The sequence below is a fragment of the Dermacentor silvarum genome, chromosome 3, assembly GCF_013339745.2.
Source record: "Dermacentor silvarum isolate Dsil-2018 chromosome 3, BIME_Dsil_1.4, whole genome shotgun sequence".
NCBI classification, from domain to species: domain Eukaryota; kingdom Metazoa; phylum Arthropoda; class Arachnida; order Ixodida; family Ixodidae; genus Dermacentor; species Dermacentor silvarum.
In genome coordinates this window covers 18,066,682-18,090,778 of record NC_051156.1, presented here as the reverse complement: position 1 = coordinate 18,090,778, position 24,097 = coordinate 18,066,682, and the positions used below count along the sequence as shown (strand labels likewise).

Here is a 24,097-nt window from a genome sequence, read left to right as displayed (position 1 = left end):
TGGGATCGTTCTCCACCCGCGGACAGGTGTTTCTTCATCCATTTTCATTCCCATTAATTTATCAATTCTTTAATTCAATTAGTAAGCTCAAGTAATTTCCACTATGTTGTCTTTGGTGTCATTGTTTGTTGACTTCTTATGATTTGACCAGTAACAAACTTTTTCGTTAAAACAAAATTTTAAACGCATGTGTTTCTATGGGGACTTTTAAGGGGGATTAAAATTCTTTCGTTATATCGATTATTTCGTTATAAACCGTTTCGCTATAACAAGATTTCAGTGTACGTTGAATATGCCGCGGAACGCCTTCGCTCGCAGCGCCCTCGCAGAATTTTTCCACATGCGGTGCCTCAGCGGGAGAGCGCCGTTAGGCCCACTCGACCATTGTCTAGTACACTCTAGTTCCCGCTCATAGAGTTTCTCACTATATAGTAATAAACTCTATGTTCCCGCTTCTCGCTCAGCTTTTCCTCTAGAGTATACTAACTCCATGGCAGCAACATAGCAGCAACAGTGTAGCGCCCTTGCGGTTCCCAATTTCAATACATGCGCGCTATGGGGAGCTTTTCCTCTAGAGTTGGTTACATTATATCTATGAGGGGTGTAGCTAATAATACCGGAATAAACATTTCTGCTATAAACATACGTGTCTGCGCACCTCATACAAGCCAAAAAATTCATCCAGAAACGCCTGCAAGGGCAAAAACACAATAGAAAGCTAAGGTGCAAAATCGCGGAACTAAACAAGAATATCGAAACACACTGCGCCCAGTTATGCAATGAGGAATGGGACGAGGTGTGCGACGCCATGGACGGGAACATCAACACTGGCAAGACGTGGAAGATCCTCAAGCACATGCTCGACCCGTCGGGCACCAAGATGGCGGCGAAAGCGGAAATGACCAAGATCAGACACAAGTACAAGGGAAACATCCGTGAGATCGGTGATGAAATCGCCAAGCTGTACCTCGAGAGACCCCCAGCCGTCGAACACCGGAACTACTCGGGCTCTCCCAACGACAGAGAGTTCTCGCAGCAAGAAATCAGGGCGGTCCTGCAGACCATCAAGACCAAGTCGACTCCGGGCCCCGACAAAGTGACCAACAAGATGCTCCGGAACCTGGACGACCAGGCAATGAGCCAATTGACAGACTACATCAACGAGTGCTGGCGGAACGGGAGAATACCCGACGAGTGGAAGCGGTCTGACGTGATCCTCATCCCCAAGCCGGCTAAACCCCTAGAAATCCAGAACATGCGGCCTATCTCCCTCACTACCGAGCGTCGGTAAAGTGATGGAGCACGCCTGCCTGAACAGAGGTAACGGCTAGCTGGAGTCCAACGGCGTATACCGCAGCAACACGATCGGCTTCAGAAGAGGGCTCTCTATCCAAGATGCCATGATACAACTCAACGAGCAAGTCAACGAGCAATAAATAACACAACGGGGCGAGGCTTGAGGACAATACTCGGACTCCATCTAAAGTAGGCCTTCGACAGGGTCGAGCACGCGGTCGTCCTCGAAAGAATCGCGCAACTCTGCCTGGGCGAACGAACGTACAATTACATCAGAAATTTCCTTACGGGAAGAATAGTCAGAATCAGACTGGACGAGGAAGAGAGCATCCAGGTGGACATGGGCAGCGCGGGCACACCGCAAGGGTCCGTCGTGTCACCGATGCTCTTCAACCTCGTCATGATCGGACTATCGGAAAAAAATTGGAGCGAATAGAAGGCATTAGTCACACAGTTTATGCAGACGACATTACGATTTAGACCACGAAAGACGCAAGTGAGGGCGAGATGGAGAACAAACTTCAAGGGGCGGTGGAGGCAATCGAGAATCATTTGGAAGGCACCGGACTAGAACGTTCGCCGGGGAAATCGGAACTGCTACTCTACCGCCCCAGGAGGCTGGGCACACCATCCAGAGACGTATCGGAACTACACAAAAGGGGAATCATAATAACCACGAGAAACGTCACGGAGACACCCATGGTACCGAAGATCAGAGTCCTGGGTGTCTGGATCGAAGCCAGGGGAACAAACGCGGAAACCATAACGTACGCCTGGAAAAGAAAGCCACAGCGACCGTTAGGCTAATGCAAAGGGTCTCCAACAGCAGAAGGGGCATTAAAGAAAGAAACGTGGGACGGCTCGTCCAGGCTTTTTCGATCAGCCACATCGCGTACGTAGCTGCATTCGTCCACTGGCACAAGGCTGAGAAAGACAAGATTGACGCGCTCATTAGAAAAGCGTACAGAACGGCACTAGGTCTTCCGCAATACACAAGAAACGAAAGGCTACTACAACTCGGGGTACATAACACGCTGGACGCGATCGCGGAAGCACAGGGGATAGAGCAACTCTAAAGACTCTCCGGAACCAAGGCGGGCAGAGAAATCATGGAAAAGATCGGCATAAACTACCACGGAATGATAGGTAACAAGACGCAGATTCACCCGGACGTCCGAGCCGCAATAAACACGGTAAACATTGCGAATAACATGCACCCCGTGCACAATGTCGAGAGAAGAAAATGCCGCACGAAAACGATCCTCAAAGACCACTGCGTGCGGGAGGGGTGCACTTTGTAGACGCCGCCCGGTACCCCCGAAACCGGGTCGACAATGGTGGTGTCGGCGGTGGTGTCTTCGCAATGGTGCTCGTAGACACGAAAGAAAAGACCATGACGGCGGGCTCCGTCAGGACCAGATCGTCAGAAGCAGCGGAAGAAACGGCAATCGCATTGGCCGTAACCATTAACGGTCGGAAACACGACAGATTAATAATCAGCGACTCCAAGATGGCTATTAGGGACTTCACAAAGGGCTGGGTCTCCACAGAGGCGGCCAAAATCCTGAACAGCAGAGCAGCAGACTTCGTAAACGGCAAAATCACACCCAAGTACCTCAAATGGATCCCGGCACGCATGGGGGAAGTAACCACAGGAGACCCGAGCACCCCTTCCAACCTCAACGAGAAGGCCCACCGAGTCGCGCGAGAACTAACCCACCGTGGCTCGGGCAGTGACGGCCCGACACCCCGCACTCCCCACGGAGGGGGTGAGGACTGCGGCAGAGGCGACGGGGAAGACGGAGGAGGCGACGACGACGGATCTCAAGAAACACATTAGAGAATGTTGCAGACCAGAACCTTCAGAAACTTAAACAGAGTAAATTCGACACAATACCCAGAAGTGAGCTGCAATCTCTGCAAGCACGAACACGCAGACATGGCACAGGTCTTATGGAAATGCACAGAGATCAGACCAATATACAGAGACGACAACCGGACCTTCTCGAGGAGCGATGGCTAAGCGCTATGACTAGCTCAGATCTGCACGACCAACTATGGGCAATCCAGCGGGCCCGGGCATCGGTGGAAAGGCTATGCCTCACCGCACGTAATGCCTGGGTGGCCTGATCCCGGGTCGGCAACCTCGCAGGTGCTTCTATCAATAAAGTTTTTTCCGTCCGTCCGTCCCACCTCTAGTTTATTGCTGTTAAAAAGCCCGCCACAAACTCGCGCTACCTTCAAAAGTAGTTGTAATCATATTCGAAAGATGGCGCAGCCATACAATCAACGCAGCCGGCGCGCGTGTTTTGGTGTTTGCATTTTAGGTGTTTTGGGCAGCTCTTCCTCTCCCGCGACAATGCACGGAGGATGCCGCTATGTGCTGCCGCATCTCCCGCAGAGCGGTCGACGGCTCGCGTAGTGCACAGGTGCCGAAGTCCTTCGTGCGCGGCTTTTCTTTGGTGCCAGATCTTCGTAAGCGACCCTTGTGGTGAAGCGCTGCGGCGGCCGTTCACAGCGTCGTCTATTGGCCCATGCACCGTGGCGGGATCACGTTTGAAGTCTCCACAATCTATGTGTCCAGCAGAGCGACGGCGACGTGAGAAAGGCAGCCGCGTTTAGCGCGCCACTGCCGCCGTGTGCTTCGCCGGGATACTGCAGAGCAGCAGGCGCTGCCTCGGCTGGATTACGATCGCGCGGTGTGGATTTGCGACGACCGAGCACGGCTCTGCGACCGAGAGGGGTGAGTGCGGTGTTTTGCCGGTCTAGGCCTATTGTTAGCTCGGGGAAAATGAAGCACATCTCTCGCGCCGGGCGCACTGTTTTGTGTGGAGCGAGGCCCCGTTTTTCTTCTTTTTCTTTTTTTGTCTCCGCCGTCGGTCGTGCTCTGTGCCGTACCGACCGACGACGCTCCGTTCTTCCCGCGAGGCACAACCTGCGAAACGGGTCCGTTCGTTTCCACACGTGTTGCGAGCTCAGGAGTGTTTACGTGCATCCCTCTTCCCGCGTAGCGCTCGATCACGACCGATTAAAACGCTCCGGTTTGGCCCCTCGGTGTGGCCGGAGCGTTTATCCGAGGGCCGCGGAATCGGGAGCAGCCCCGAGCGGGGTGATGTGCCGCGCGGTGGTTTAATCTCGTGGACCGTGACAATGAGAAGTGGCAGGCCCGAAAGGCGGCTTTGCAATTACGACGGCTTGCGTGCTACCCGCGTTTTGTCTGCGGACGCTTCGAGTGTTTGCATGGAGCAATTCAGGACGACCAAAACTCCACGATGAGTGGCTCTAATTTGACCCTGCCTACGTCTCGCGAACGCTGCAGTAGCTTTTTCGGCTTTTATCTTCCTTGTTGATATTTTCCTTATGTGGGTGCGTGTGGACATTACAATAACGCCAACTACAATTTCTGTACCTGCGGTTTCATACAACCGTTTCATACAATCATTTGCTACCTTCATTGTTTTCAGTATGTTCTTATTAATATTGAATATGTGTTCTTCCGGCTTCCACTTTTTCCATTATTTGGACATGTCGTGACGACTGTTACATTAGAATATATATATATATATATATATATATACACATACATACATATTATTTCGGCATAGGGCAGTGCAATATGGTTGACAGTATTTATTTATTTATTTAAAACGTCCTTATACAGGCCTCGTGCGAGGCATTGGGTATGGGAGGCATCACAAAAGAAACAGCATGCATAATTAGTACTTAATATACATACATCATTAGTTGGCATAATAATAATGAATATTCATGATTTCCAGTATCGTCTGGATCCCTAGCCTATGTTGTCAGTTTTGGACCCATACTGTAAAAGTAAGCATAAATTACAATCTAAATCAAAAATCAAATATAGGTAATCATATATACATGATTTAAAGTGATGTTTTAATGACAAAACAGTATTTGGAAGTTTTCTAATGAAGTTGTGCATTTCATTCCATATTTTTGCATTGACAAATGATAGGGATTGTGGACCGTATACATAATGAGATATTTCAGTAGTTAAGTTGAATTGTTATGGTCAGCCTGTCTAGTATCCCTTGTAGGCATGAGAAATATTGATGAGAGATCTGGCTTCTTCGTGGTTAGTATTCTGTGGATTTAGAGCTTGGATAAGTGGCATTACAGTTAACTGTGCAAAAGATGTGCAGAGGCCGCATACTTAGTGGGTGATGCAAGTTTTCGCACTGCACGTTTCTGAATTTTGTTTAAATGATCAATGTAAGAGGCGTAGGTGAAACCCCATGATTCTATACAGTAGGTTAAATGGCAATGAAAAATACTGAAATAAATGATACGTAATGGTTGAGGATGGGGGGGGGGGAAATATTGTGCCCCTTGGGTCTCATTTCCCTTTAACCTTTAATATTGCATAAAAAAATTGTTTAATTACGCATTCAATATGTAATGCCCAGAGTAGTGACGAGTCAAGACTTATTCCTAAATATTTATGACTACTAATTTGTTGGATTTGTGTGGCACCGAGGTACAAGTTGTACTTATTTGGAGAAGTTTTTCAGTTAGAAGCAAATACTACACACTTGGTGTTTTTGGAGTTTAAAACATGTGTGTTAGTTTCAAACCATGCTAAAGTATTCTGCAGCTCACTTTGAGCGATGTCATCTGCTTCCTGTAGTGACTGTCGTGTAGGTGTAGCCTTTGTTTATTGTTTTATAGCACTAACCTCTACATGACGACGCACGTTAGTTTAAGTCCAGAAAATCTAGTGGATTGCCCCTGGCATTCAGTGTGCACTGTCTTGTGAGAAATATTTCATTTCACTGACTCCCATGAAGTGTGACCACTTGCTGTATGCTGTGAGGCACCGCCACACACTTTGTAGCTTGCAACTAAATGTTGGGGTAGTATTTTTGTGATGTTTAATCATTGCTGCTGTTAATTGTGAGCATCCAGATGTAACTTACAGTAAATTCTTCCATGTTGGCTCATTAAAAAGAAAAAAACAGTTTATGTTCACCTCTACGTTGAAAGTGCTCTCACAGTTTTTGTGCCTTCAGAAATGGCAGGCCTTGAGCTTGAATTATTGTTCTTGTTATATGGGGGGGGTCTAATCTCAACTCTCCTTTTGTGGACTGCACAAGTTGGATGCTTGTACATTACAGTCGAGAATAAGTGCACACACGGAAGGTACAACACCCCGGCCACGGCGGCCGCATTTCGATGGGGGCGAAATGCGAAAACACCCGTGTACTTAGATTTAGGTGCACGTTAAAGAACCCCAGGTGGTCGAAATTTCTGGAGTCCCCCACTACGGCGTGCCTCATAATCAGACCGTGGTTTTGGCACGTAAAACCCAATAATTTAATTTTTTAAGGTACAACACGCTTGTGCAAAGTTCTTAAACTGTTGCTTTAAATTGGGATCCGATTGAGACCATTTGTTCTGGAATATATCTCTTGTCACAATGTTCCCATGGTGCGATGTAAAAGTGCCTTTTCATAGTGTACAACTTCATTCTATCAGCCTACTAGCTGTAGTCTTTTGTTGAAGCCATGTCTCAACCAAGACATTTGTTGCCCATGTAAATATTGTAATGTGCTGAAGAGTGGTATTTTATTGAACCGCTGTAACTACAGTAATGTCGTACGGCACTGTAATTGTTGTGAGCACGTTTTGTTATACCTTCTTGATTCACGAGAAGCAAGGGAAGTTTCTTGTGTTGAATCCCAGTGTTGTATGGCAGTTCTCTTCATTTTCTTCCTTCTTTTTTTCCTCCCCTCTTATTCCCATGCTCATGTGCATTTTTACAACCCACTTCCTGTTTGGGCCTGTGCAAAGGCTCACAGTACCGTTAAATAAATAAATAAATAAATAAATAAAATAAATTGCCAACTTGGGCTAGTTAGTGCATGTTGAAGCTGAAAATATTAACAGCGCAAGGGACAGGTGAAACAGAAGACACTTCCTCGTGCACTCAGCGACGTTACTCTTTTTAATTGACTTGTGTCCACTTTCTCCTGTGGCAACAAAAGACCAGGCTGGTTGGTATCGTGTAGCACAAACAGGGCATGGCATGCTGCTTCTAGGAACTGATGGTTTATCGCTTGCGCTCAATACAACAAGAAGCAAAAAAAAGGGAAAATGACAAAAAATCATCCAATGCCATCTGTTACAGGCCAGATGGCATATCTTTTTTGATAACTAAACAGATAAGTAGCTGATGGAATTTTCACTTGTACAGCAACTCGCACTTGCACTCTCTCTCGACCCTAACTTGCGACTTCGCCTGCCACCTGGACTCTCCCGTCGTGAAACAACTTTACTGTGTTGCGTGTGGTTTGGGCGTCACATTTACAAATTCCTATTCATTCCTAATCGGAATGGCTAACAGTGCAGCGTGCAATTTGTGTGGGTGCGATGAGCCTCTAGAGCACCGTCTGTGTCATTGCCCATCCTTTGACGCTCAACGACGTACTCTACAAGCTCAACTCGGCATATTAGATAATAGAGTGCTCTCAAAGGAAAAGATCCTGGGACCATGGCCTATGCATTCTTGCATGCGAAAGGCCACAAAAGCTCTTCCGCATTTCTGGAAGGTGACTGGACTGTATGAGCGCTTGTGACAGTGGACTTTCCTCTGCGACTAACTCTGTGAATGACTGGCTCATTATTATTTTTCTTCTCGCTCCTTCTTATCTATTCTTCCCCTTTCCCTCTCCCCAAGCGTAGGGTAGCCAACCGGGGACGTTGTCAACCTCCCTACCTTTCCCTTCTCGTTTTCTCTCTCTCTGATCAGTTAGCTGCATTCTTAGGCAGCATTCCCACTATATTGAACAAGGCTCACAACTGCATTGTGTTTGCAGTGTATTTGCCAGTTTTTAACATCCTTGCAATGTTCGTGTAAGTGATTGTCAAGACATCTGGCAATCTGTCTGATATGTTTCTTCCTGCATAAAGTGCTTTGGCTATGGCTTCTCTGTCATATCTCTGTCATTAGCAGTACGAGTAGCATACAACAGTAACTATGTCATCACAAAGAGCATCTTGCTCCTGGAAGGCTGAGAATGTACGCATGCCACTCCAGGAAAACAAGCACTATAGAGGGAGCCACAAAAATGTGCTGCATCTTCTCTTTAAGTATTGTGCGCCCAGTTTGTGCTCGTAAATTCACATAGATTTATTTGTGGCTACAGAATCAGCTAGCTGGCTGAGCTGTTACCAAGCTCGGGTTTGCTTACATTTGTAGCTCCTTTCGATAATACATGTCTGATACAAAACACGTGAATCATTGCAATACTTAAGAGGCACACACCGTTTCAAAAAAGAGCAAGCCAAGGCCGGCTCAAATACACATGAAATGCACAACGCTTTTCAAGCTAAGTTCTGTTGACTGAAAAGCAAAATTTTATTTTCGGCCTTAGGTTTTTATGTATAAGTCACGGAGTAAGATAAACAGGAGCGCCGACTCCGCCGCCGCGCAACGCATTCACATGGGACAAACCGTGTAACGCTAAATTATACATCGCGTAGCGCCATCTGTTGAGGCGCATTGAAAACACTCAACAGCTTGCTTCCATGTGCGCATGCGCTGAGTGGCGAAGACCGGCGACAATGGCGGCTCAGAACTGGCAGCGCGGCACCCGTAGAGCGTGTCGTCTGCTACAAACGTGGACCCTCGGCCGTCTCAATTTGACAGCAATCAAACACAAAAAATATATGCTCACAAATAATAAAAGTGCAAATATACACACGGTAGCACTTTTATGCACGCATACGAAACATTTTTAGATGTCTTTAGAGGAAACAGATGATAAATGATGCTGTACAAAAAGAAACAACAGAAGTACTTGTTTTTCACTCCTGTACGTCTGCGCGGACGCGAAGGTGTGAAATTTTTGTCTTCCTCGCTTTGTTTTTCATGTCTACAGTATGTTTATTCATGCCTGATGGAACAAGGTATCTTGATGCTTGTGCGTGAAGAGACTGAGCAACAGCACAGTGTTTTGTTCCCGGCTGTAAATCTGGTAATGGCAAAGGATGCGAGAAGTTTTCGCTCTTCGCTTCGCCATCTGATCTTCAATACTGCACCAGTGGCGTCAAAAAATTCCTGAAATAAACGAGTGCTTAAAGCAATGGACAAAATATGTGCGCGACACTTCGAGAAGCAGCTTATTTTTGATAGTTACTTGAGAAAGACAATATCCTGCTAGATGTAAAGAAAGTGCCTCGACTTCAAAGCGGAGCCGTTTTTTCAATTTGTTTAGGGAAGCCTGGCATAGCTCAATGATGCTGAATGCCAGGAGGAACCAGAAGACTCCAATGCGGAAGGACGAGAGGAGCTCAATTTAAATTTGTCTACAACTACACACAGTGTAGGTGCCTTTCCTTGTCCAGAGACATGCCGTAATGTAGAGAGAGAGAAAGAAAGGGAAAGAAAGACAAGGAGGTTAGCCAGTGTAAATACCGGCTGGCTACCCTCTAAATTCTCAGCCTCGCCTTCGAGATGATTCCTCTAGTTATGCAGACACATAATCAGAGCTTCTCTTGTGAAATAATAAGCAGGAAACACTGGCAGGAATTCCCAATTATTATGTTTAATGAGAATGTGGCGATTCTGTTCGCAAGATAACCGGGCGACACGAAAAGCACCGCGAGAAACAAAGAAGCAAGCGAAGCATCTTAGCACTTGATGTGTGCTCAGATAAAAAAGAGTGACAAACGTCAGGTTTTCCATAAAAACTTCTTTTTGCTGTCGTCTGTCATTGCTTGAGACCACCCGAACTGCCGTTATATCGCCTTGCCATTTGCTATAGTTTTTCTTTCCGTCTTAGTTTCCGTAAATTGTTTATTTTCTGTTCCTGTGCCTTGTAAAGTTCCATGTAGGCCACCTGACAAATGCCCTGCATTTGGCCTGTATAAAATAAATTAAATAAAATGATACATGACTTGTTTCTCCTGCTAACGTCACTCCGTGAACCGCAAGAGCTATGTGTGCTACAGGCGTCAGGGCGTGCGCGGAGTAGACGACAAAACGGATAGGCAAGCAGGCGCCGCGAGAGAGTCCCCACGCCTTTGCTCCTTCGGTTTGTTGGGCCCGCCTCTCCGCTGCAGAGTTTTTCATCATTCGTAGCGCCATCTGGCGAAGACGCTGTGAAGCAGGAACCGGCATTTCAGAATGTGTCCCTTCCAGACGAGCGGAGTCGGCGCTCCTGCCTTATCTTACTCCATGGTATAAGTTTAGAAAGAATTCAAGTAGTAAGTTTCGGAATTCTAAAACCAAATATTGCAGTTGTATAAAATGTCAGAGCATCTGAAGCGGGCAAAGTTGACTTTACAGTTCAGGGGCGGTATTCTGGAAGAGTCTACTTAGTGGATTGTCCATTTCGGCTGTCGCTGATTAGCTGCTGCTTCACGCGCAGGAAGGAGACTGGCTAGCACCTTCCTGCATGACAAGCAGCAGCCAATCAGCGACAGCCAAAATGGACAGTCCACTAATTGGACTCTTACAGAATACTGCTCCAGGTAGAATTGTTCCTGCGTTTCCAGCTCACAAATTAGTCGTGCACTTCAGAGCGCTGTATAATTAGTATAACAGGAGCCAAGAAATTGGGTTAAGCCCAATTACTTCCTTAAGTGGGCCCTTTTGTAAAGGATAATAACCGTGTTCCAAGTGAGTGTTCCAAGTTGTTAATACGAATTCAAAATTACACACTTCTATTCGTATTTGAAAATGAACTATTCGGCATTTTCGAATACCGAAACTAATCAAATATTTCGCAACAACCAATTGTTAAAGTCGGTTTACTTTTCTCCATCTTTTTGGTAAACAAAGTACGTATAGAAAATTATCAGAAGTGAAACAATGACAAAAATTTTCGAAGGAATGCAGAAACAAACTGGGTAATGCAAGTCCTGCTTTCAGTTTTTGAGGCCGAAGCCTACGTGGCAACCTCTAATTTTTTCTCGTAGTCTGTCGTTCAGGGTTTTTTGTAGTCTATTCATGTAGTAGTTTTATCTCTTACGCTACAACCAGTCAGGTTTTCCTTGCAACGAACCCTTCCTCATGTGTGTACGGCTCACAAGTCCTTAAGCAGCTGTTTATGTTTCACAACTTCTGATCTATTTTAAATGACAATTTATTTTGCGTTTTTGGAAACCTCGTTTGCAACCAGGCTCTAAAGATGCTGGGTGGCTATTCAGGCCGTTCTTTTAATGCAGTTATCTTTTTAGAACTCATCCTAATTGTCCGTCGTAGTTGGCTGTCTTTTTTGCCACTAGTCAATGCAAGCGTGGTACCTAATTATATAGAAATAAATATTTCTTCTGTAAATATAGGCGTCTGGATTCGACTGTTCGATATTCAATTCAATATTCGATACTTAAAATTTGTATTCAATTTGTATTCGAGAAAGTTGATATTCTCCCACCCTCTAATAGTAATAAATGCAGGTGCTGCAGAACTAATGAATGCTGGCCACCTTTTGTGAGCAAGTGGACAAAATATATTAATAAAACAATGAAATATACCTGCTGTTTCTACGAAGACCTTAAGTAATATTTAAAAATAGGCATTTGGAAATAAAAGGACGGTTTCAGAGACCTGCCGTCAGTGGTGACGACCACGGGATGACGGGTGATACGTGGTAATTTGTCGCTAATTAATAAAAATTTACTTGTAAACGTTTATTTTCAATGGGCTCATTGTAATTGGGAAATAGTTGCGAGCTCTCCGTATAAGCCATATCAACTGCGGATCTAGGAGGTGCGATTACCCGCAGAACTGTGGCACGATGAATTTCGGCTATTAGAGCTCGAGAAGCTGTGGGAGGCTGCAACGCCCCTCGAGGCGACGTTCAGCTTACGTCACCCGCGTGTTACCGTTTTGCCAATGGCGCAGACACCAGAGAGAGATATGCTGCATTTCCCTGGTGCGCGTGTGCGACTTGTGAGAAAAAAAATTGACGGTCACTTTAGCATACGCGAAAAAGGGTGAAGGTGGCAGTCTGCGCGCTCTACAGACATTCATTAAATTACTTGACATTTTCATTCGAATGTGTTGTTACTGCCTATTACTTTTTTCTTCCGATCAAAGGTCACGGGTACGAGTGCCTTAATTTACGCTACCCTAATTAACTGTGCCTTAATTAACCTCACCCTAATTAACACTAAAGGTTGAGGTTGTGACTCCCACCAAAGGCTGTGGGTTCGAGTGCCTTAATTAACTATATTAATTAACTGTGCCTAACTGTGCCTTTTTTGCATGATGAGCGGCATCAGAGCCAGATGTGGACGAAGACGATTAATGCGCGAGCAGTGGCACGAGCGCATCTCTGCGCGAGGCGAGATCACATGACTTTCTACACCGCACGCCACGTATTCGAGGCCACCATCTGAGGAGGCATTTAAGGCTTTCGCCTGTTCCTATAGCTGAGCTGCACTATACGCGATCGTGAATAAATACACCGGAAATAAGCTTTCCCTCAGTTTGTCTTTTGTGGCGTTGTGGTCACAGCACCATGCTTGTGATTCGGAGGTCAGTCGTTCGAATGCATGTGAAACTTTTTAAATGCGTAAGCATTTCTATGCCTACCCAACGAGGAAACCTGTCCGTCATGTAAGACACATCGCTATAAAGAAAATGTGTAAAACAAAATAAATTTGAAAGGGAGAACGTTGGCGGTGTTGAATTACGAACCTAAGACCCCACGCTCAGAAGCCGAGTGTGTCACCCACTGGGCTAAACACCTACGCTTGCAGAAATTGAATATATCTGAATCATATGAATGTGTTGTACTTGCGGTACAAAAGAAGCGTCAAAGGAGAACAGTTTCTGTGAAGGCTTTGCTGAAAGACTTGGTGATGTTGGAGTAATAGCCATCTCTATGACCACAGGTAGAGCCGATTTGGAGCATTGTAGACAGAAGGAAAATTCCCATTTTGTGAAAATTTAATGCCAAACACGCCACATCCTCAATGAGCTTTGCTGGCCGCGGCATGCGCTTTCCTTTGGGGCGTTCCTTCACTGACAGAAATGCCACCGATTACTGAGGGCTTATGCTCTTCACATCGTGCATCACAAACAGATAAGCAGTCAATGAGTTGATAAGCAGTGATGAGAGTTATATGGGTGTCGTTACGGTTCATAATAGTTCGACGCGGATGGGTAAGGTGCTAAAGAGCGATAAGGGCTTATATTGGTCGAATCAGAACTGATAAGGTTAATAAGCGCCGACAAGGGTTGACAATTAAGGGTTGATTATGTCTGATAAGATTGATAAGGGCAGATGAGGATTCCTAAGGATCGGATCGACTGCGATAAGGTTGATACCAATCTGGTAAGGGTTTATAGTGGTCGGATAAAGTTTCATAACATTGATGTCACCGGGCTGTGTGGAGGCTAGCATAGATTATGAAAAGGCATTCGATTCAGTAGAGATACCAGCAGTCATAGAGGCATTGCGTAATCAAGGAGTACAGGAGGCATACGTGAATATCTTGGCAAATATCTACAAGGATTCCACAGCTGCCTTGGTTCTCCACAAGAAAAGTAGGAATTAAGTTACTTATTAAGAAAGGGGTCAGGCAAGGAGACACAAATCTCTCCAATGTTATTCACTGCATGCTTAGAAGTATTCAAGCTCTTAGGCTGGGAAGGCTTTGGAGTGATAATCAACGGCGAATATCTCGGCAACCTTCGGTTTGCAGATGACATTGTCCTATTCAGCAACAATGAGGATGAATTACAACAAATGACTGAGGACCTTAACCGAGAAGGGTTGAAGATTAATATGCAGAAGACAAAGATAATGTTCAATAGCCTGGCAAGGGAACAAGAATTCAGGATCGCCAGTCAGCCTCTTAGAGTCTGTAAAGGAGTACGTTTATTTAGGTCAATTATTCACAGGGGACCCTGATAATGAGAAAGAAATTTACAGAAGAATAAAATTGGGTTGGAGTGCATACAGCTGGCATTGCCAAAACCTGACTGGGAGCTTACCACTGTCGTTGAAAAGAAAAGTGTGCAATCATTGCATTCTACCGGTGCTATCATATGGGGTAGAAACTTGGAGGTTAACAAAGAAGCTCGAGAACAAGTTAAGGACCGCACAAAGAGCGATGGAACGAAAAATGTTAGGCCTAACGTTAAGAGACGGGAAGAGAGCGGTGTGAATCAGAGAGCAAACGGGGTATATCCGATATTCTAGTTGACATTGAGGAAAAAATGGAGCTGGGCAGGCCACGAATGCGTAGGATGGATAACTGGTGGACCATTAGGGTTACAGAATGAATACCAAGAAAAGGGAAGCACAGTCGAGGACGGCAGAAAACTAGGTGGGGTGATGAAGTTAGGAAATTTGCAGGCGCAAGGGTTGGATTCAGCTAGCGCAAGACAGGGGTAATTGGAGATCGCAGGGAGAGGCCTTCGTCCTGCAGTAGGACGTCGCCCCCTCCCCGTTCAATTTCCCGGTGCCTTGCGCGCGACGCGAGACTGTGCACTTCCCGCTTTCCTACCTTGCACGCACGAGATTCAGCTGCCTTCGTCGGCTCACCCTCATGCTTTCAATCGCATATACAGCACACGGCGCGCGGCGACGATGGTAATGACGACGGCAGAAATGCAGCTGGAGTGTCCATACAATGTCAATAAAAACAGATTGAAATAGTGTTGTGTTATACCAGTCCAGGGTTCACTGCGGCTCTCTGGTTCTACGGTGACATATGGTGACGCAGAAATTACTTTACTGCTTCAATTGGATCGCACAATTTGAGAACATTTTCCGCTATCTTCATGAGCGTCAGTGTGGAAATATATAGTTTGATTGTAGTGCCACCGATTTTTTCGTCTTTACGGGAAAGCATGCGCCGTGCCACCGCTTGACCAACGCTTTCATTTTCTAGTATGCTATAGCTACAAAGCGCGCTTCTACTACACGCTTACGGCAAGCACGTCATTTGAGCGGTAGGAGGTACAGCTGACCGGCGATATCCTTGTGGGACAAGAAGCTCTCGTCCAGCAAGTACGTCAAGCAGACATGGCCAGTGGAGTCCTGGAATGAGGACACCACCCACTCGACCTCAAGAGTGGGTGGTATTTGGACCTCGATGGTCCAAATAAATGTGTTCTCTCTTGTGTTGGTTTATTGTGTGTCTTGAAGTGCGCTGCCATATTCCATTATTCCCCCCGAATTCAGATTGGTCTGCTCCAAACTGCTTCAAAATTAAATGGTATTTGCTTCAAATTGCTCTAAAATAAAGTTTATTCTGCTCTAAGCTGCTCCAAAATGCAATTTTGTCTGCTCCAAACTGCTCCAAAACTCGTTTTTCCTTGCTCCAAAATGACTTTGGGCAGTCCAAATGGCTTTAGGCGTTGACGAAACGGAAATACACACGTCAGCCAGCAGCGTGCTGCAACAGCTGGGAGCATGGAAGCGCAGTATCTCCTGCGTCAATTGTGCTGCAACAGCGTAGGGAGCCCCCTGTTTTCCGTGGATCATTGTCGGACCCCGATAGACATTTGAAAGAGTTGCTGCTTTCAACAACTGGAACTGTTAGGGCAAGTTGCACAATGTACCTTTGTTAGGTGCCACAAGGACCTGAGGTGGCATTCACGAACATTTCATAATGAAAGTAATAATGATTCTAATAACCTGTCATTGAGATGCGTCGAATTGCCCCTTGAGCGAAAAAGGCGGTGGCATCTGTAGCAGCGCAACTTCCCATTGATTCTGATGTCATGTCACGAGGTTGCACAGTGGCTGCCTATACTCGTGGATGCTCCATGAGCTTGGAAAACTGAAAGCAGCGACCAATCGCTGCTGTTTGTCGAAGGAAGTGGCTGCAAGAAACATCTCAACGACGTAGCGATGACACGCGGCCACCCAGACAAAGCAAAGAAAACGCCGCCTAAAGACGATGACGCAGCATAACAGGAGCGGGGCAATGTGACACAGCCATGACCCGACGCCGCAACCTAGCTGCAAATTAGGAGAAAAGAACCGCCCACCTCGACGTGCTTCTCGACAACCAGAAAGTCACCGCTCGAGTAGACGCAGGAGCCAACTACTCCGTCATCGGAGTAGTCGCGGCCAAGTTGAAGACAGCTAAACTGGCATTGAATGGCCCTCAAATCCGCAAAGCTGGAGGTCACCTAATAACGCCAACTGGAATCTCGACGGTAAGAGTTGCAGGTTATGACCACGCTTATCCTCCGAACTTTGTTATTCCGCAACAATGCTCGCAAGACGTAATCCTCAGCATGGACTTCCTGAGTCTTTAAGTCGATAACACTGTCCACAGATCAAGCGATAGTGCTGGATAGGACTCTCAGTCATTCAGATTAAACATTTATCCTTTGTCACTCACAACATGCTTCATACCTGACCAAAATATAATCGCCATGCCTCGCACTGAGGAAACGAGAGGAAATCATCTGCATGCCTCAAGTGATGCATAAAAATAGGACGAACACGAGCCTTGAGTAATTATTCTGAAGGTGCACAACAGATTTGAAACTTTCGAAGCACATCACACGTATTTTCTCTAAATATGAAATATCTGCGCTCCTCTGAGGAAAGCGGATATAATGCATCTAAACAGGAGGAGAACAAGGGTTTAGCAATTTTCATTCAGTCCCTAATTGACACACACACCACAAAATTTGCCTGCATATCGCCCTTGCCATTTCCCACGTTTCGTTAAAATGGCAAGTTGGTGAGTGATATAGTTTTTTTTTTTTTCGTTTTCAAAAAACTGTGAGAACTGTCACGTAACGTCTGAGCGTTTCTGGTTGAATTAATGCAGCTTCCCTGTAAAACGTGCTCCCTGCAATCGGTAGAGATAAATGCAATAAACCTCATCAAATTTTATGTAGTTGATATGCCAAGAAGATGTGTGTTTTCACATGTTTCGATACTATAGGTCTAGCTCTTCCTCTTCTTAACTGCAAGGGCACTTTGAGTAAACATAAAGCGTAGTGCAATGCACAATGCGAAGGTGCAGCTGTTGATGTTGGTAGGGGCCATTACATTCCTCCTCTCTGACATATATTTTTGCCCCGCGATGCACTATAGTAGCGTGTGTGCTCAAAGCAGTGGGGTACTTGCACGGCTTCTTGTTATGTAGACATGATTTGCAGCGATATCTGCAGTGACGGGAATAAACCAGGAGTTAAGCGAATCACGCGGTACACGTTTCACCGGTGCTCGGTTGAGGCCCACATGAAAACAGGAATTCGGTTGCCCTCATTACCGGGAAGGAAGTCGTCCTTTCTTTCGCTACTGTATACCACCTGCTTTGAGGAAGGAGAGCTCTTGACATGGTCGCTTCCAAACAGAAACCGTTAGAAATAGCTGCAAGTAAGGATACACGAAAATGCAAAATTTTCGAACAATGACTTGAATTGTTCGAGTTTATTTATTTATTTAATACTGCAAACCTCGCGGGTCCAGGCAGGAGGGGATATTGGAGGAATGTACATATAATAGCAAGAACACTTAGAGTGACACATTAAATTGATACATCAAAAACAAGGAGTTTCACGCTAGAAATTGAATGAAATTAAGAATTTCTGATAAGGATACATAACAAACACAATGATGTCATGCGGATAGACATAAAAGGACCTAAACAGACCTAGACAGAGCTGTGAAGGGATGACGTGTGGCAAGGAATTCCTATCGGCTACTGTTCTAAAGAAAAATGAGTGTCTGCACACGCAGTGATGGAAGTGCTGCTCCAATTGCTCCAAACTGCTCCAAAAGAGAAATGCTGCTACATGCTGCTCCAAACTCATTTTTGTTAGTAACTCCTTCGAACTTGCTCCGGAACGGCTTGATGCTCAGCTTGGGATACTCGGCTTTATCGGCTTTGCCGCAAGAACTGACATTTTAAATGTAGAGCTCGTTTAGCTGTATTTTTGAACTTGACATGCGGACTATTTTGGTGAAATGAGAAAGTGACTGAGATTACTTCAGTCTCATACCGATTATCAGTTGCTGCTTTCGCAGCAGTTATGTGTGATTGTGGTTACTTTTATAATGTGGTGCTCAGCTTTACTGGTTTGATCTCGTTTCTGCCACAAGTACTGGTATTTTAAATATATAGCTCATTTTACAGTGCATTCTATAGCCATCCATCTTCTTAATTTTTATTTCATTTAGGAATACTGTAGCCCTCATGTGAGGGCCATTACAGGAGGGGAATTGTCAAAGAAAACATAATCAACAACAATATAACAACATAAAGCATTGTCAAACACACATTACAAGAAAAATGAACAAGGTATACACGTGTAAGGACGGTTAAAAATGCAAGAAATAACGGAAAGCTTGATACATTCTTAATTGTCCCTGTCACAGGCCCCGAGAACGAGGTGCAAACGCCGGACCAAATTCCAAAGCCGAATTATCAGCTTCCGAAAGTAATCCCACGAAAGCAACGACAATTAAGAATGGGCCCTCTGGTGCGCCAGCGAATGCCGGTTGCTGTCCAAAGACAGAGTCAGAGCCCAGAGTTGTCAAAACACAACAAAATATATTCTTCACACAAGGCCGTTACACACACACTTGCACACTTAGGCTAGACACAACACAATACAAATCAGATGGGTATTCACAAAACACAAGAAAATAATTAACGACAAGCACTAAGAGTCCAACACGTAAAGTACAAAATAAAAAGGAACACTAAGTGTCCAATCGTATTCACCAGTGTTGGTCTTGAAGTCGGACGATCTCGGCGTAACTCGGGGCAAATGCAGACGCTCGATGAACCCGTCGACTAGCTTGCCGGGGAATCCCCTTCTTCCGCAGACGCTTGGTCTTCACGTTACATCGCTTCACGCGGACTGAACTCATGAACTCCTTGAATTCCCTGAATTCCACTAAACGATTCTCGCACGGCGGTTATATAGCTTCCACAGGCGTTCTCGAACATTCTTATTGGTGTCGTGATCTCGTAGCATGGCCAAAGCTTGGGAACCTTCGAGGCTTTTCTCGTTCCTTCGGCCGCCGCTGTCCGAGCTTTGTCAAGGGGGGGGGGGGGGGGGGGCTGATGATGACTCATGCTGTTGGCGCGCGCTCACGCTGTAGTGTTCTCTCGACTCGCCCGGTGATCGGCGCGCGCGTGGGCTCTCTCTCTCTCTCTCTCTTTACCGTCGTCTCGTCTACGCTCTTCTAGACTTCTAGGCGCCCCCTTTCTCTCCCACTTACCCATCCCCGTTGGCGCTGAGCCATGCTCCCTCAAGGGCTGCAGAAGATAGCGCCAACCTTTTCCTTTCCCCACGAACCACTTACTACTAGGGGCAATTGTTCGAGTCGTTGTTTGAGGCGTGTGCGCTCTCCCCCTCTGTTGAAGTTGCCGCGGGGCCGGCGTGTTCTTTCGCTGGCTTGCGTGACACGCGGCGCGCGCTTGGGTTACGCGCTCTTTTGTGACACTGCCCCCCCACTTTAAGAATATTATGCAATAATATTCAAGAAACCACAAAAGAAGCACGCACAAGAGTCCACTACTCACGAGTCCGTAAGTCCATAAATCAGTCCACTACAAATCACACATAACTCACGATACATCGATTACAAACACAACACAGGTACACTTGGATTACACAATAGCACATCCCTCGCATAACTAGTACACTTATATTGCACAATAACACATGTCTCGCGTGACAAGGCAAACATATGCAATATAACATGTGCAACAAGTATACAAAACTATGCGCGAGCTGTTCCGCCTTTTCACCGCGCAGCGTGCGTATATATATGTATATGCGTTTGTCGCTGCCTCGTCTCTCGCTTTGAACTAGCTCGCGGCTGTCTTCGGTTTAGGCTTTACGTATCTCTCTTATGACATGTTAGTTTACAGAACACAAACAAACACTATGACCATGATGCATAAATAAACACTCGGTGCACTCAATCAAAACTTTGCACCACAGATAATCGTCAACAATTCTTAAATTTAAATTTCTGGCCCTTGGTTTTTCGATGGTAGTGTTTCGCGTGGTTATGTGTCCCGGTCGATTTATTTTCGGAATCGGGCGTGGAAGGGAGCTGGAAAGGCCTTGTCGGAGTCTTCGCTCGAGCTCGGAAGACAGCTGCCGCGTTGTTCTCGTCAGCAGTTGATGTTTTTCCGCGACCTTCTTCGGTTGTCGAGGGTTCGATCTTCGACTCTTCTTCCAAAGGTTTCGGATCCTCTGGGGCGCGAACTCCCTCGATGTTCCCTAGAATTAGGTCATACAATGGGCTGTCCATGCAAAGTGCAGTGACATTCCCACTGTAATAGCGGGTCTCGACCTCAATCTTCGCTTCGGCAAGCTTCCTAGCCGTACCATCGATCAGGTAAACCAAACTTGTTTCGCCCGTGAGCTCACTGTCTTTGACCAAGTCCCTTCGCACGATCACTGTGCTGGTGCCGGTATCTCGTAACACCGTGATTTGTTTGCCAATTTTCCGGCAAGTACGGGCATTCCCTTATCGGGAAATTCGGGACGTTGGGTCATCACCGCATTAACGACCGGAATTCTTTTTCCGTCTCGGAGTTCGACAAATTCGGCGTTTGCGTCTTCTTGTTGTTTTGGCGGGGCATACACACAGGATGCCTGGGGAACTTCTTTTTCTCCGTTGCGGCATGTATCAGCTTTGTGCCCAGTTCGCCCACATTTGAAACATTTGACTTCATTGGGGCGCGTAAAATTGCTCCGACAGTTGCTAGCATGATGGCCCAGGCGGTTGCAGAGATAACACCTCAGAACAGACTTCGGAGGGTTTCTCCTTTCATCGGATGCCGGTTTCTTTGCGTCCTCTGGCTCCTCTTTTTTGATCTTGGAGAGATTGGTGCCTCCCTGTGCTTCCAAAAATTGGTCTGCCAATTCCAACATATCTTGAAGAGATTTAGCTTTCCTTTCTTTCAGATAGAGTGACAGGCTCGGGTGACAACTGATGAGGAATTGCTCCTTGATCAGAAGCTCTCTAAGCGCACCGTACTCCTGTGCAGTCTCTGAAAGTTCGGTCCACCTATCAAAATAGTGACTGAGCCGCGCGGCAAATTGCGTGGCAGTCTCGCCATCGGCTGGCTTTGCAGTCCTAAACTTATCTCAGAAGCCTTCTACGGTGAATCTAAATCTGTTCAGTAAAGCAGCTTTCACCCTTCCATAATTAGAGGCATCGGTTGGCGTCAGCCTACCGTACACACTAAGTGCTTGGCCACTCAAACACGTGCTCAACGCAGTGGCCCATTGATCCTCTGGCCAATTCTGGCTTTTAGCAACTGTCTCAAATCTGTGCAAGTAAGCATCCAAGTCATCTTTTCTTTCATCAAATGCCACAAGCAGTTTGCTTGGGTTCAGACGGAAGCTAATTTCTTCCCTTTCAGTGCTATCGACTCTTGCCTGGGCGTGAGCGTCTGTGCGCTGCTGCAAACGAAGTCGTTCGAGTTCTAACTCTAACAGGAATGCCTGGCGGCATTCGAGAACGACAGCCGCTGACAAACCCGTTTTGTAAGAGTTTCACGTCAAATTTCAACACTGCCCTGTCCGGCTGCACTTCCAGATGCCTGTAGTTGGGAGATGCTTTAGAACAGCTAGGAACGGGCACCGAAGTTGACGTGGGTAGTAATGACAGTGTACACAACCAAGCGAAGAACTGAGGTCGCTCTCGGAGAACAACGAAATGTGCATCTCACACGTGAAGCTCCAGCACCGCTTCTGTCGACCGGGGAAACGGGCGCTCTCCGCCATCGGCACTCGTCGCGTTGTGCATGTGAAACGAAGCCGCGTAGTCGCTTGCATGTGAAACAGCTTTACATGTTGCTCGCCGCACTATATACGGCCATCGTATACGTATACTGCAGCCGTCAGTAGATGTTGCTCTGAGCGCTGGTGAACCCTGTAAGGGCCCGTAATTTGATATTTAATTGGTTGCCTTTGATAACAAGCGATGCGGAAGTGCATTCGTCGAACCGTCATCATCGCAGCACACGTCGTTCCGCGCGTATCTGCTGAAGGCTAGCCGCATTGTCTCCCACCTGCGGAGGCAATCAGCCTCGCCTGCCAAGCGTGAAGGACGGTGTGCGGAGCTTCCTATGTCGGGCATTGTGCGCAGACCACTTGGTCATTGCGATCGTGCCTGGTCTTCAGTATAGGCGCTTTTATTGTGGAATGGTATCTGGCATAGCGTAGCAAAATACGGACGCAATCGCTAACCCAGCTTGTGTCCGTCTGTCGTATCTTTTGCTGTGCTAAACCAACCCGGACATGACTGACAATGTGGCCACCCTCGAGTATACGTTGCGCGTCCTTTGCGATTCATGCGGCGGCCGTGGGCTCAGAACGAGTGTTGCAGGGTGCGTGGTATACACGCGGTGGCTCCGTATTTCGTCCGCTGTGACTACAACACAGGCACAGTAGGGCCTTGCACGTAGCACGATGCCTGCATAGCGGCGGTTCGCATGCGATTGCGTGTGGCCGCTGGAGCAGTCGAGCTCCGTCAACGTTCTGGTCGGCACATTTCTGCAGCCATGCGAGCGCGGGTCTAACCTTTCAAGTGCTGCAGTGGAGTACGGCAAAGATTGGCGGCATCTGCCCGCGGTAAATAACATTCCCGGGAGGCACGGCCGGACGTAACTGACTCGATGGGGAAGGCCGCTCGTGTTGGCGCGCCGAGATACGTCGCGGTGCACAGGGAGCGTACGCAGTCGCTCGTCTATCGAGACCGCGGATGCTTCGCAGCGTGGGCGTGCATCATGTCCGGAAGCTTAAAACGCTTGCTTCTTAAACGCCACTCTGAGCCGTTACGTTGGCGCCTATAAACAATCGAGGAACAACGACGCTGGCAAAGTTGTGGTGGCGGCAGCCTTTGTGCCCGGCCTTCGTCGGCGGGTGTGTCGCGCTGACACGGCGCGAGCAACCGTCGTCGGAGTTAAGGCGCGCTGGTCTCTTTGTACACCTCTCGCGGATTAAGTTTAAAGACAGTTGTCGTGTTTTCAAGCTCCGCTTTCCGTCAGTAAGGACCAATTGCTTTTTTTTTTTCTCTCTCGTTGGTGTCTGCCTCATGGGACTGTGGACCTGCGCTAGTGATACAATTCGACCTGTGTTCTACACTCGCGCTGTGTGCTTGCGGGTGTCACAGGTAGCTCGTGCTTGAGTGGTTTGATTTAATACACGCTGTTCCGACCTGGGGTCCGAAGACCTTCATACACCGTGGAGGAGCAAGGAACGTGGGCCTGGGCCTGACATCCAGCACGTTTTTAAAACACTCGTTTATATTGCATCTTGTACACGAAATGAGGAAGAATGCTGAAGATGTTCACGTTTAAGTTCTCGCTGCAGATTCTCTTTCACCAAGCTTCCGGTCTCCTCGTTTGAGTGGTCCCGTCACCTTCCCCCAATCGGGCGTCAGGAGATATGGATGACAACATTCTCCTGCAGTCAGGAGGTTGGCAACCCTTTTTCTCCGAGGAGAGCTGGGCCCAAAACGCGCGCACGTCATTTTCCCACAGGGAAAGAGGGAAGCACAGTGACCCCGTCTCCGACGCGGACGGGGCAGTTTGGGCCCGCTGCGGTATTCCAGAAGGGAGTCCGTGTCTGGTTCGCTCCGAGGTCTTGTGAAGGAACGTCCCCTCGCAAATTACCCGTGCAGGGTAAGCTTGCCGAGCCGAGTGCATTTTTCGAAAATAACTCGGGCAGCGTTGGAGCGGGATGGAGGATTCAATGAGTACTGACATGCGCCAATAAGGGACTTGTTGCACAAATCTGAAACTCCTTTTCGTACCGTCAGAAGCTCGTAGCCTCCCTTTCCACTCGCCTTCATAGAATGGTCGTTGA

General features: G+C 47.0%; 1 protein-coding gene across 3 annotated transcripts in view; it reads left to right on the top strand.

Annotated features, from left to right (window-relative positions):
- Positions 1-3,637: 3,637 nt before the first annotated feature.
- Positions 3,638-24,097, top strand: part of LOC119445352 (uncharacterized) — a 170,118-nt gene continuing 149,658 nt past the window's right edge. For all 3 annotated transcript variants that reach the window (XM_049663217.1, XM_049663218.1, XM_037709662.2), the window contains exon 1: positions 3,638-4,039. The gene's annotated coding sequence lies outside the window, so the exon portion shown is untranslated. The remainder of the gene's footprint in view (positions 4,040-24,097) is intronic.